Below are 13783 nucleotides of genomic sequence, written 5' to 3' on the forward strand. Positions count from 1 at the left end.
TTACTACTTTAGATTTTAGAAATTTGAAACTTTAGACCGTAGTCGATTCTACTTAATAGATTTTTGTCGTTATTCGAAATGGAAGAGTCATCAGAACACAGCGAGTTCATGCGTGCCCTTCATCGTATTGCATTCGTTTTTTTTTTTATTCGATTAATATGTTGTTACACACATTATATGTAATAAGCTCACGGATGAAACTCACGATAAAGGAATAACTTTCTGTAATTATTCTACTGGTGGTAGGGTGTATTATCCGTCCGCACGGGTGGTTCCTGTCCTGCATATAGAAGCCGCCAAGCAGACATACGCTCCTTATTAAGGAGTCGCCCACCTGAGAAACAGTACAGTAGAGACCAACTGCGCTTAAGACGCTTATTCGTCTTCAACAAAACGCGTACGCTTCACTCACATCGGAAACAGAAAAATAAGAAGAAAATAAATCGTGATCCGATTTGTTGTCAGCGTATCTGGTGCGGCTACCTCTTGACAATAGTTCAGCTTATCATCTGGACATTGAATCATTTATGCCATTATTATTCTTTAGTACCTGTTCATCCCTGATGGAGGTGGGGAGGGAGGTAATGTGGAGAGGACGGGGGGAAGTACGTCGGTGCATTGCGATCGATAGCCGCTCAGAGACCAGACTCTGCAGATTCGGATACTTTGAATATACCGTTATGATGGTATATTTGTGTATGAACAACGCACTAATGTTAAGGTACTTTGTTTGAATATGGAATCAAATTAATTACTCACTAGAATGGGAAAGTGGAAATCATCTCCCAGGTCATTATCAAAGTACATTACTTAATACACACTACCAACCGCAAGATCTCGTGAACACGTCATATTATTTACTAATGAAGATCAGAAAAAAACAACCAAATATATTAAAACAGTTTTCTTGGGATCAAGTATCTCTGAACGTGACGGTGACTCGCCAAGTTTCGTAACTGCCACATGTCGCATAAGAGATACCAATTCAAACCAACCTACTGAGTTTCTCGCCGGATCTTCTCAGTGAGTCGCGTTTCCGAACCGGTGGTAGATTCTGCGAAGCACTGCTCTTGCTAGGGCCAGTGTTAGCAACACCCCCGGCTTGAGCCCCGTGAGCTCACCTACTAGTTTAGGTTACGCTGAAATAGCCTCTCAAAGCTATATGATTAGGCAGGAGAAAAAAAAATCATTTCTGCACTTTAGTGAGGTAGCCAACACTAAGCCAGCCCACGCTTATTATCTGAACAAAGGAAGACCGGTTATTTCTGCAGTCGGAATTCCTCTACAAGTACAAAATGAGGTTACGGATGTTGTATCAATACGAATGATGACGTCATTATGTTGCCATCAATAAATGTTTAGTTATATACGTAAGACTACAATAAAGCAGGAATTTCTCTCTTTGTGTGAAATGTTCACTTACATTTTGTTTTAATATTTTGTTCGATGCAGAAAAAACTAGTTATTAACAGTCATAAATGCTGTTAAAATTGATAGAATACACATACAATAAAGTAATTATCGTTTTGAAGACATTTGTATGCTACGTTATGCACTCATCGTTATGATAAGTTTACATTTCGTCAAGCCGCACTATCACATAAAGCGACGCCTCTGCCGCGTCTCCCGACACCTCGCAAAGCTACAACCACGACCTCAAAGGACACTGACACATACATAATTATCAATTTATAGAGAACAAATTTCATCGTTTGTAGGGTCGACCGGTGCACTTCTTGCCAATTTTTTTTTTCTCCTACCTATTCTAGTAACCTTGAGAGTTATTCTAGATTTACCGAACTAGTAGGTGAGCTCACGGGGCTCAAACCTGACGACGTTGCTAACACGAACCCTAGCAAGAGCCGTGCTTCGCAGAATCTACCACCGGATCGGAAACGCGACCCACTGAGAAGATCCGGCGAGAAACTCAGTAGGCTGTCTATGGATTAATTTACTCGTCGAGCCCTTCGTCGCAAGCGATGGGTTCGACAAGAGCGATGACCGGTGCTTGAAGTACCTAAGAGCACCGTTAATGGATCGGAAGGATCCGAAATGACGTGTTTTGGGCGATGTCGACTGTTTATCGTTCGGTTCGCAGGATCGAGAATGAGTTGATTTTTAAGCACTAACACGTATCATAGCCCTATCATGAACAGATCATTAAATTACAATACCAGATATGATGTGTAACGTAAAACCTCTGGTTAACCGAAAGTGATAAAAACAAAAGCGCCACATCTTCACGTGAACAATGCCTCGGGCTATTTATACACAACAACCAAGCTAATTCAAACTATTGCTGTTCAATTTTCAACTTTACTACAACGGTATAACAAATTGGTGTTTCAAGTAAGGGGTCTAGTTGGTCGGTTCTGATATCGCGAGGGAGCTTCCAAGAAGGGCTATCAAATGTCTGATAGCATCGGCGTGAACGCACAGTTGATTTGTTACAGCTGCTTTGATAATTTATTGAATATATTTTTATATAGTTATTTATCGTTTGTGTAAATTATCCTTGACCGCCCGCATTTCGTTCCGCGGTTACGGGAGCCCCATGGACAAGTGAATGCCACCGTCAATAAAATATTTTTACTAGCATCATTTCTACAATCGTCGTCGAGATGGTCGTGAGCACGTGAGAGGCCACGCAAACGTTACTTCCAGTTGACTCAGGAGGAAAACAAAAAAAACAATTCCTCAAAACTAACGCGCTTCAAGCATTCGACTCATTTAAACGGGATACTGTCTAAGTTATCCTTAAATCGAACCCCATTACAAAATGAATCACCACTTCCTTATAATTTACCAGCCTCGCATATTATTTCAACCAAACGCGTCATACCTGAGAACAAAGGAAAAACCAGTTATGTTTTATGAGTAAAACATTAAAATTGACACTACAATTCTATATCAGGCATTAGATGAAGAATTTACTTTCTATCACACCAGGAGTTAGCCAAGCCACTTTATATCCCGGTCAAAAAAAATGTACGGTAGTTTCAATGTTCTTGTCGCATGCGTACTTATCTTTATTACTTTGGAACGATTTATTTATAATGTGGGACGACACATGCGACCGCGACAGTTATCTTTTAAAACTTTGTATTTCTTGCATCTTTGCTTCAATTATTTACATATTTTCTCTCGTTTATTTTCAAAGAGCTTTCGTTGCCTCAATCGCTCAAATTGTATACTCACTCTTAGTAGGAAAGTATGACATTCCTCCCACATGTTATCTACTATCCTATACGAGTATATGATTGTAATTTTCTGTGTGTACAAAAGTTAATAAAAATTTTAAATCTAGGTATATAACTCATTGTGAGTTACATGCTTTATTTATTTCTTAAATTGATGAAAATTAGATTTCAATTCGATATCGCAATAAATGTTTAATACTGTGACATTTAATCTGACTGCATAAGTCGTTGGCAACATACTTATTATATCACCAACGCTACTAAAGTTGTCAAAAATTAAAATTCTAAAAATCTTCAACAGTAAAATGATTGATTATAACACATATTAAAAAATACCCTACTTTCTTCGTCCACACGCGATCAATTTGAACACAATTTTATTATTATTGTAGGAGGGTAGGATTCTAGCCAGTCGTATCGATTACGTTAACGTATACTTTAATCTTTATTAGCACGAAGATACCTTGTGTTTGGTTAGGTAATGTGGACTTGTTGCTTTTTGAATCCGACCGCATATTGTACATCCGTGATCTTCTAGGGGCTAATACAAACATTATACCAAACGTTTGGTCAAATGTCTGATAATAATTCACTTTATTTAATGTACATTCAGTTTTTAAATGACCCTTTGTAAAAAATTTAGAACAAGAGACACGAACGACTTTTAACCACTAAAGCACGTTAAATTTAATTAATTACCTGTTGTTTTGTTGCGTCTTAGCTCTTAGGGCACACTTTCTAATTTCAACTACTATTCTAAGAGAAAGCAGCAGATTTAAGTAAAAACTAACTTGATAGAGGTTAGATTTCAAAAACACCAATCTTAATATGTTGCAGTATCTCCGCCGCATTTCCTGCATTCTATCTAGTGCTAGTGGAAAATATCCTTTTAAGTTTCCCTTAAAATTCCCTTTAATTATTATAAATAAATAAATAAATTGACCCACAAGTAGCTCCAACAGCGAATGTGTCCAACTCGCTGTGCATAATTTTACTTTTATTGTATGTGTATAGTTTTACAACGCAGCCAACAAAACTTACACTTAATTACTGAGGGTCTACCAATGCATCGAAATGTAATCTCAAGTAAAATCGAAGTCGTCGACACTTAAAGCAGACGCCCGGTGTACCCGTATCGAGCGAAGCGACGGTGGCGGTCCTCAAATGCCATAATGACATGCAAGTACCATTAGTTGTTTTCTAGTCAAATACGTACCTTCAGACGTGTTTACGATAAAGAAATATGTAACAGGAGCATGTAAATTCGTCTACGCAATATAAAAATTAATGTAACTACTAAGTTCCGCCCATTGATTGAAATACGAAAATTTTTTTTTTTTTTCCTTCCTGTTTTAGTAACCTCCAGGGGTTATTCTAGATTCACCGAACTAGTAGGTGAGCTCACGGGGCTCAAGCCGGGAGTGTTGCTAACTCTGGCACTAGCAAGAGCAGTGCTTCGCAGAATCTACCACCGGATCAGAAACGCGACCCTCTGAGAGCATCCGGCGAGAAACTCAGTGGGTTGTGTCTATGGTTTAATTTACTCTTCGAGCCCTTCATTGCAAGCGACGGGGTCGGCGAGGGCGGTGACCGGTGCTTGAGGTACCTAAAAGCACCGTTAATGGGGGGACCGATCGGGAGGATTCGTGACGTGTTTAGGGCGACATCGACTGTTTACCATTCGGTCCACCGGATCGGGTATGCGAAAAACAATAGTCCGTCGCGCAGACGTCGCGTCGAAGAGTACACTATCTACGTGTGCTATCTATGTATGTATTGATAGCGAAGTCTCACAACAATATGAGGAGCATCCGGTGCACCGCGCGGTGTACGACCTGCTGACAGTCATACAGTTCATTCGCAATGTCGTGTTTCAATTAGTTATAATGTACACGCGTCCCGTTGCGGTCGGTTAAACAATTTCTTACACTGGAACTGAGCGAGGCACTTTATCACTTGCTCGAGAGGAGATATCCCAATATACTCGTAGCTTAACATTTACGAAACTGAATTTTAGATTTATAAAAAAATTTTAAAGGGATTAGTTACAACAGTAAAATCAAAAGTAATAGGTAATTCAATAGTTTAGTACATGCAAAGATTTACCGTTCAAACCACCCGTTACATGTTGACATTACTTCTATAGTTTTGTAGAATACAAGATATATTTATTCGGACTAGATGTGGCCCGAGGATGTTGCTGCATTAAAATTGTAATTAATACACAATGTAACAAGTCGCATTTTCCCGCGATACCGAGTTGTTTCACACTCAAACACTTCTCGCGTCATCGAATATCAGTCGACTTGTAGAGGTGTCTGTACGGAAAATCACGAACAAGCGAGCACAATGTCGGATCCAGCCCAGCGCGGCGTTGCACGGGTCATAACATTTCCCATGATTGAAGCCCCATATTTGTGCTTATCCAGGCATAAAATTGCGCAAAATTTAATCCAAATCTGTATATATGTATCTTGATATTTCAAAAGACGGCTCATGAATCCAAAATTCAACTCAATATTCCAGACTTTCGCAGAACTTTCGAATAACAAATTGAAATATAAATTTATATTTTATTGCCAATTCTGTTTCAAAATTACAAGATATTTATGTAAGCGCATTTGTTCGGAAAGTTTCTAACGGAAACATAAGCTCAAACTTATAAATCGGTTATAGCTAGCGTTGGACCATGAGTGTCTTTCACGCGAATGATTCGACCCCGGTCATCGTTCTTGTCGAACCGAACGCGCTTGCGACGAAGGGCTCGACGAGTAAATTAACCCACAGACACAGCCCACTGAGTTTCTCGCCGGATCTTCTCAGTGGATCCCGTTTCCGATCCGATGGTAGATTCTGCGAAGCACGGCTCTTGCTAGGGTTCGTGTTAGCAACGTCGTCAAGTTTGAGCCCCGCGAGCTCACCTACTAGTTAAGGTTACGCTGAAATAGCCTCTCAAGGCTCTCAGCTTAGGTAGAAACAAAAAAAAAAAGATTCGACTTATTTTTAATGAACTATATTGGCGTTACCATACCGCATCATCTTCGTCCGAACATCATAAGCAGAACACTACTCAAAATAGAGTATTATTACTATACTAGGTACGTAATGTTTCGAGAGTCCATTCGGATGGATGTGGCACATTTACCTTGACAAGCAATAATTCATTTTATCGAGGGATCTCTCGAAGGAAACATTCACTTTTCGATGCATGGGACCTCTGGTGACCGCTTCGTGTTTAGCGCACCCCAATCATGTCTATTCGAAATGAACAGCCGCCTGAATCCTTATCTTTTATTAGATTGTCGAACTTCACCTATACAAGCTAGCCAATCAAACCGAATACGTATAATTGAATGTTATTAAGGTTCAAGTCCCAGTTTTACTCATAGCTATGTGACGGCAGAAATGTACACGATCTTGGTATACTCGTATGTTCAACTGGTATTATGTTAAAATAATAATAAATCTTCCACATAAATTAAATCCGCCTAACCGTTCTTAACAACATAGAGTGAAGAGCACCCATCCGTGACCGATCGAACGAGGGCATTGAGTTAGCACAACGTATCGATATTCGATTATCTACAACTAAATGGTCTCGATATCGATACATCGTTATCGGGAACTCATGTTCTAATTGAATTAGATTGATGGTGATCTGATAAACTAGGACATAGCGGTACTAACCTTTGACTTTGGGATGGGAATAGTTGAATGTCTACCAGTTCGGCGCGTTCGAGAATATGTACAATTTTTATTGGTTAGATGGTTGGACGAGCTCACAGCCCACCTAGTGTTAAGTGGTTACTGGAGCACATAGACATCTACAACGTAAATGCGCCACCCACCTTGAGACATGAATTCTAAGGTATCAGTATAGTTACAACGGCTGCTCCACCCTTCAAGCCGAAACGCAGTACTGCTTCACGGCAGAAATAAGCAGGGCGGTGGTGCCTACCCGTGCGGGCTCACAAGATGTCCTACCACCAGTTGGCTTGTGTCATAACAATATCAACATTGGACGTTGTACATACACCTTCTTTCACAGAGCCAACCACAATACCAAAGAGGCGATCAAAAAATTAGATTACAAGCACCTGTATGTTATTAAGTTCTGACGATAAGAATATTTTAATCAACTTTATGAAGTAAGCTTCCCTGTAGCTCCCTTGGGTTGTGGTTTCCGCTCGACTTGGTGATTACAAGCCCCGTTATAGACACACGTTCTACTTTTATATCTTGTTACCGTAAAGGTCAACAACTTCAAGTCAGGTTAGGCTTTAAAATTTTTATAGCTGTTATGGGCCATGTTCTCACGGGTCATCTAATATGTAAAGCAGCTCTGCTGATGGCGGAACCAATGCCCTTGAGAAACGGTTACCGCTTACGATGATGACCCATAGACTGAAGTCTGCACTGCAGCTTCTACCCTTCAAATGGTAGTGTGATTGCTTTGAAACAGAACAAGACATGATAGTGGTACATATCCGTGTGGGCTTGCAACATAAAATTGATGTGTTGTGATGTATAATTAATGTGAAAAGTAGTATTGGCAGTTAAAAAGAAAGAAAAAAAACAGGCTCCTAATTATAATAGCAATTGAAAACACAACATTTAGAAGAAAAAAAATACAAAAACATTTCCCGTACCGGGAATCGAACCCGAGCCTCCTGGGTGAAAGCCAGGTATCCTAGCCACTAGACCATACGGGATACAAGCGTTGACAACGAATTTTGCTTAGCCGATGTGAGTCAAACCATGGTCAGTACGACAGAAAATAATTACTTTAATATTGTGTTTTTCATACATTATAAGTTTTCAATATTCGTATACAGTTATTTTTTATCTTAAGTTAAAATGATAATACTTTTTATTTTTCAACCAAAAACGCGGACACGAAACAGAAAGCCGCCACGCTCATGTGGGGCCAGTCACGTTAATCACATTATCATATTTGAACAAGTACTGATATATTATATACGTAGACCCTACAAAGTCACAAGCGGTAAGGCGGACGGCCTGGGGGACGTCGATGAGAAGCTTTTTTTTTTTCCTACCTAAGCTGATAGCCTTGAGAGGCTATTTCAGCGTAACAGTGGCTAGTAGGTGAGCTCACGGGGCTCAAACCTGGCGACGATGCTAACACGAACCCTAGCAAGAGCGGTGCTTCGCAGAATCTACCACCGGATCGGAAACGCGACCCACTGAGAAGATCCGGCGAGAAACTCAGTGGGCTGTGTCTGAGAGTTAGTTTACTCGTCGAGCCCTTCGTCGCAAGCGACGGGTTCGACGAGAACGGTGACCGGGGATGAGAAGATCGTGTCTTATAATGACAGATTGGTGGACCATTACCTATTTAATGTTCTCAATCGAGAGACTCTCGCCTGCAGTGGGTCAACACCAGTTTATACCTAGTTATTATAATTTGTTACGATTCTAACTTAAAGTACCGTCGCTTTTCGTCGGACGACCTTGGAATTTTTTGAAGTGACTCGACAACAGCTTGACCGTTGCTTTTCTGCGAGCTCAAGTAATATTCAGCTTTAAACGCTTGCAATAAGAAACATTTGACGTTAATATACGTATATGAATGAATAATTTTACTATTTCTGAGAAATTAAGTAATGCGCATTGGTGACTAACAATAATACGAGTATTCCAAATCGTCAGCTGGTAAATTAAACTTAAAAAGAAAGCGTTACTGGTCTTAACAATGTCAATAATTTGATTTTTTCAATTGCTTGAATGTTTAGACGAGCTCATGGCCCATCTGGTGTTAAGTAGTTACCGGAGCCTATAGACATCTACAACATAAATACCGCCACCCACCTCGAGACATTATGTCTAAAGTCTCAGATTTAACCTGCCTTGTCTGTTGCCTCACCCTTTAAATCGAAACGCATTACTGCTTCACGGCAGAAAATAAGTAGGTGGTGGTACCTACCCGGGCGGGCTCAAAAGAAGTCGTTCCACCCGTAGAAACACATTAAGTTACAAAGTAATTAGCGCGCCGACAACAGTCGCGAACGTACTTCACAGGTAATTTTGATAGTTAAAGCATATCACTCTGATCAACCAGAGCAGTAGACTTCGACTCGGCTATAGCTTTGACATCGCTGATGTCCATGAGAAACCTGCCTTAAATATAACCATTCACGCTTGTCTGCCTGTTAGACAATAACCAGATATTTTTTTCAAACTTGTTAGGTGTTTGATAAAGTAATGGCCACCAATAACGCATACTTGCTCCTTGGTAGAGCCAGTGTCCTGAGCGGAGCAGCTTTCGACTGGTTTTAACTAAGGGGTTCCCTGGCTATACGCGACCACGGCATTGAAGATGTTTTGCGTTTAAATAACCGCTATACCCCCTTTCAAACTTACACGCATGCTTAATTCAGAACTGAAATAGGACGGTGATTTAGATCTGGACTCACAAGAGACTTCTTAGCACCAGTTAAACACAAGATCACCATAAACACATGACGTTTACAATTACTTTTATAATTACCGCTAATCAGTACTATCGCATTCAAATAAAGCCCCGCTATACCCTTATCAGTACCTACATCAGTTGTTTTAACACTTACATTTAATTGTACGTACTTTACCTGAACGGCACAAACACGACGATAGCGATAAACTCATTCCGCGAAACCATAAAGTCGTGAACATTGATAGTGTAGAACAATTTTTGTGCTGTGCTTGCCGATATGACCGTGACACCGTCCTCAGTCAGAAAAGTAAATGTTATAATAACGGAAGTAAAACAAAGCATGCACTAATAATAATGCACAAGTTCTCGTCACAAAGACATTATGGTTTGTGTTAATTTGATCGGTCGGCAGTGGCTTGGTTCTGCCCCTGGCATTGCTGAAGTCCATGGGCGACGGTAGCCACTCACCATCAGGTGGGCCGTATGCTCGTCTGTCTACAAGGACAATAAAAAAAAATAAAAAAATCGTGCACTTATGAGATAATCTAACACCCAAACTCCACGTTGACTCCCTAGGCATCTGTACTATTGTTCAGACCAAAACTGCTTCCACATCCAGAGCATAAATACACAGAACCTGAACCTACCCGTTGCGTCTCACAGTACACTGCCTAGTAAGCACGCACATCAACTTTACAATTACCTACTATATTTGATTTGTAATACATAAAGCTATTATTTTACTGTAGAGATCGTTGGCGGACGGTTTCTAAAAGATTACTCACTCTTTGGGATTAGTAAAGGTCTTTGTCAATAGCAGCCGCTTGCTGGTTTAAGAGTTTAGCTAATAGAGCAATAACGTATTTACCCGTGTGATCATAACTCATGACCTCGGTCGCCGAGAATCGGCTACTCTCAGAGTGGGGGAGATCGAAATAGAACGACTTTGGCCGTTCAGAAACAATTGGTTTAACCTCTCTCTGCCCCAACTCGCTCTTATATAAAATTTTAGTGTTAGTTTTTCGTGGAATATGAAAAGAATTTTTTTTTTCAAAAACTTATTTACATACCTCTTTTAAAACTTTATATTATGTGACTTAAATTTAAATAAAAAAAAACTTTCGTGAAAATTTCTAGTTTAAAAAAGAGTGGGTTTTACTAGCCTAATGTTAGGCCATATCGCCATCACGGATGTAAACTACTATTCGATATATTTCTGCCACGAAACATCGGTGCGTCAACATTTTAGATAAAACAATCGTCGAACAATAGGGAACATTTTAATTATTTGAACTAATTTATGTAACTAACTAATTGATTGGCTCAGAACGAGTCCAGTACAGCACAGTCCAGTGCCTACTCGAATGTAAATACAGCTGACAACATTATCCAACAGCTGTTTGCAACACTGAGGTCAATGGCCTTTATACTAACTAATATTATTCATAACGTATTTATTTATTAGTATTGTAACACGTTTATCTATCATAAACATATTTCGATGATAAAATAAAATTTTATTACTTGTAATAATGTAAATATTTATCGTCCTAGTAAACTACAAAGCGCACAGCTTTGCATATTTCCATATTTATGCTCCATTGTTGAAAACAACCTGAAAGGCTTAACACGGTCGATGTACTGATAAACTAAAAAAAATTATCAGCAATTCGCTGAAAATGGACCTTATCAAATAGCAATGCTTGAAGTTTCCCCACTAGATCGTATTAGATACGCGTAGAAAGGAATCAAGGGAATCAATTTACAGGAGAACCGAAATAGCCTACCCATTGTCGTTCAGAAGTTCTGAGTAAAAACCAATATTAAGATATTTTACAAAAAATTAAATATCCTCACAAACAGATGAAACAAATGAAAAACAGATCCATCAGGTAACAGTTACTTGACGAAAATTAAAAAAAATTAATTAATTATATCATAAATTTTGGATTGAATTAATAATTCTAATATTCAAACTTCAAACAAATACAATTCCATGAATTCATATTATAAAATAGTCAGTGGCAACCCTGTACTCTTAACTTGCTGCTGACCGTAGCTACGCGTACCAATTAAGAACAAAGTAGGATCTTAGGTTTGGGCGTCATTAAAAAACAACAAACTGCTAGGATGTTATGAACTATAAAAAAATCGATAAAAAAATAACAAATAGATCGAGTAAAAACAAAAAATATCGAAGCCTTTACTGGAAGTTATCGTCGCCAAAATCTCAATTAACTTGGTATAAGGTATCGAAGAAAATCGAGTCGAATACAAAGTTCAGACGTTAAACACTCTATAGGAAAGTATGTATGTATGTTTTGAAGTCGTCGTGGCCTAAAGGATAAGACGTCCGGTGCATTCGTATGTAGCGATGCAACGGTGTTCGAATCCCGCAGGCGGGTACTAATTTTTCTAATGAAATACGTACTCAACAAATGTTCACGATTGACTTCCACGGTGAAGGAATAACATCATGTAATAAAAACCAAACCCGCAAAATTAAAATTTGCGTAATCACTGGTGGTAGGACCTCTTGGGAGTCCGCACGGGTAGGTACCACCACCCCGCCTATTTCCGCCGTGAAGCAGTAATGCGTTTCGGTTCGAAGGGTGGGGTAGCCGTTGTAACTATACTGAGACCTTAGAACTTATATCTCGAGGTGGGTGGCGCATTTACGTTGTAGATGTCTATGGGCTCCAGTAACCACTTAACACCAGGTGGGCAGTGAGCTCGTCCATCCATCTAAGCAATAAAAAAAAATATGTATATCGACTGGTATAATATTGCAATAATATCGAACGTCAGATTTCAGTTTTGTTTGTATTACCAGTTAGGCATATAAGCATACGGGTTGGTGCAATGGTTTCAATTAGCAGGGATGAGCACGATAGTAGAAATACTTTGATAATTAATGATGCGTCGTTAAATCGGGCCACTGCAAGCAGTACGACCTACTTCCAAAATAAGCTAATAGTTCTGTTATTTTCCAAAGAAATTATCAAAAAGTACCAGGGCGTTATGTCCTCTCAGAAAGTAGAACCGAAATGCCAAATTCGTGACCGAAATTGTTCCAAGTGACCCATTATTAATTTTGAGCGAGTACACGCGTATGAGTACCTTCGACCAAATACTAACCTCTATTATACATTTGACTATTTATGAAATGAAAATTGAAAAGTCGCATGATAGATACGCACATACATAGTTCCAAAAAGTTACACAAGTTATAGAAAATTATCGCAAAGTACCAGGGCACTATCAGCTAAGAGAAAGTGGAACCGAAAAACATCGGGAGGCATTTGCGTAAAGCGGTCGAGGGCCCGCAGTGCAGGTACGACCTAGTTCAGAGCTGGCACCGGTATTCGCCTCGTATTCGGCATCATGCAGCAGTAAACAAAAGATTATCTTGACCTAGTGCCACAATTACGAACCAGTTATTATGATACACGCTACTTTACGTAATCACATTCGCACAATGTGATGCGAATTACTTCTCTCGTGTGTGATAGATCATATTCTAAAAGTTTAGTTCAGTGTGCGACTATTTTATCTATGTGTGTTGTTTCTTACCCTGATATATCATTGTACATTTCAGTCAGTTACAAAAAAAAATGTGTAAATTTAATATTAAGTAAATTATTAATTGTTAGACTCGTCGTGAAGGGTCAATGGCGTGAGTGTTACCAAGTGGCAGATAGTGAATGACAATTAGTACGACCGTCTAATAATGAACAGCCATCGGCCGTATGACGCAAACACTGAATTTCTCGCCGGATCTTCTCAATGGGTCGCGATTTTGATCCCGTAGTAGATTCAGCGAAGGACTCTTGCTAAGGCTAGTGTTAGTAAATTATCTGTGTTTAAAGACATTGAGTGTTGGGAACAATTTCTGGTGATGTTCTCTATGAAAATATCAACCGCAAACCTAATTCATTTTTCAACGATATCCTATTAAAACAAATACGTGGAATTCATCTGAAATTTAATTTTCACAAACTACGTCGTGTTGAAAAACGCTTTTCATGGAAATTCCCCTGAAAAAGTACTAGGCGTACATAGCTGTATAGGAGTAATTGTTATCAATAACGCGACGGTGGAGCGGGGCGGCCTTCGTGACGTCGACGCTGTTACATCTGTATACGCCGTT

The 13783-nt window shown here is 39.4% G+C and overlaps 1 protein-coding gene and 1 non-coding gene across 11 annotated transcripts in view; both read right to left on the bottom strand.

The window, feature by feature from the left end:
- LOC114248067 (prominin-like protein) overlaps positions 1-13783 on the bottom strand; it is a 62055-nt gene that overhangs the window by 32562 nt on the left and 15710 nt on the right. The gene's annotated exons all lie outside the window — the stretch shown is intronic.
- On the bottom strand, positions 7841-7912 carry TRNAE-UUC (transfer RNA glutamic acid (anticodon UUC)). Its single transcript has one exon. It is a non-coding gene; the product is annotated as a tRNA-Glu (tRNA).

Source organism: Bombyx mandarina, chromosome 17 (assembly GCF_030267445.1).
Source record: "Bombyx mandarina strain Sakado chromosome 17, ASM3026744v2".
Taxonomy (NCBI): domain Eukaryota; kingdom Metazoa; phylum Arthropoda; class Insecta; order Lepidoptera; family Bombycidae; genus Bombyx; species Bombyx mandarina.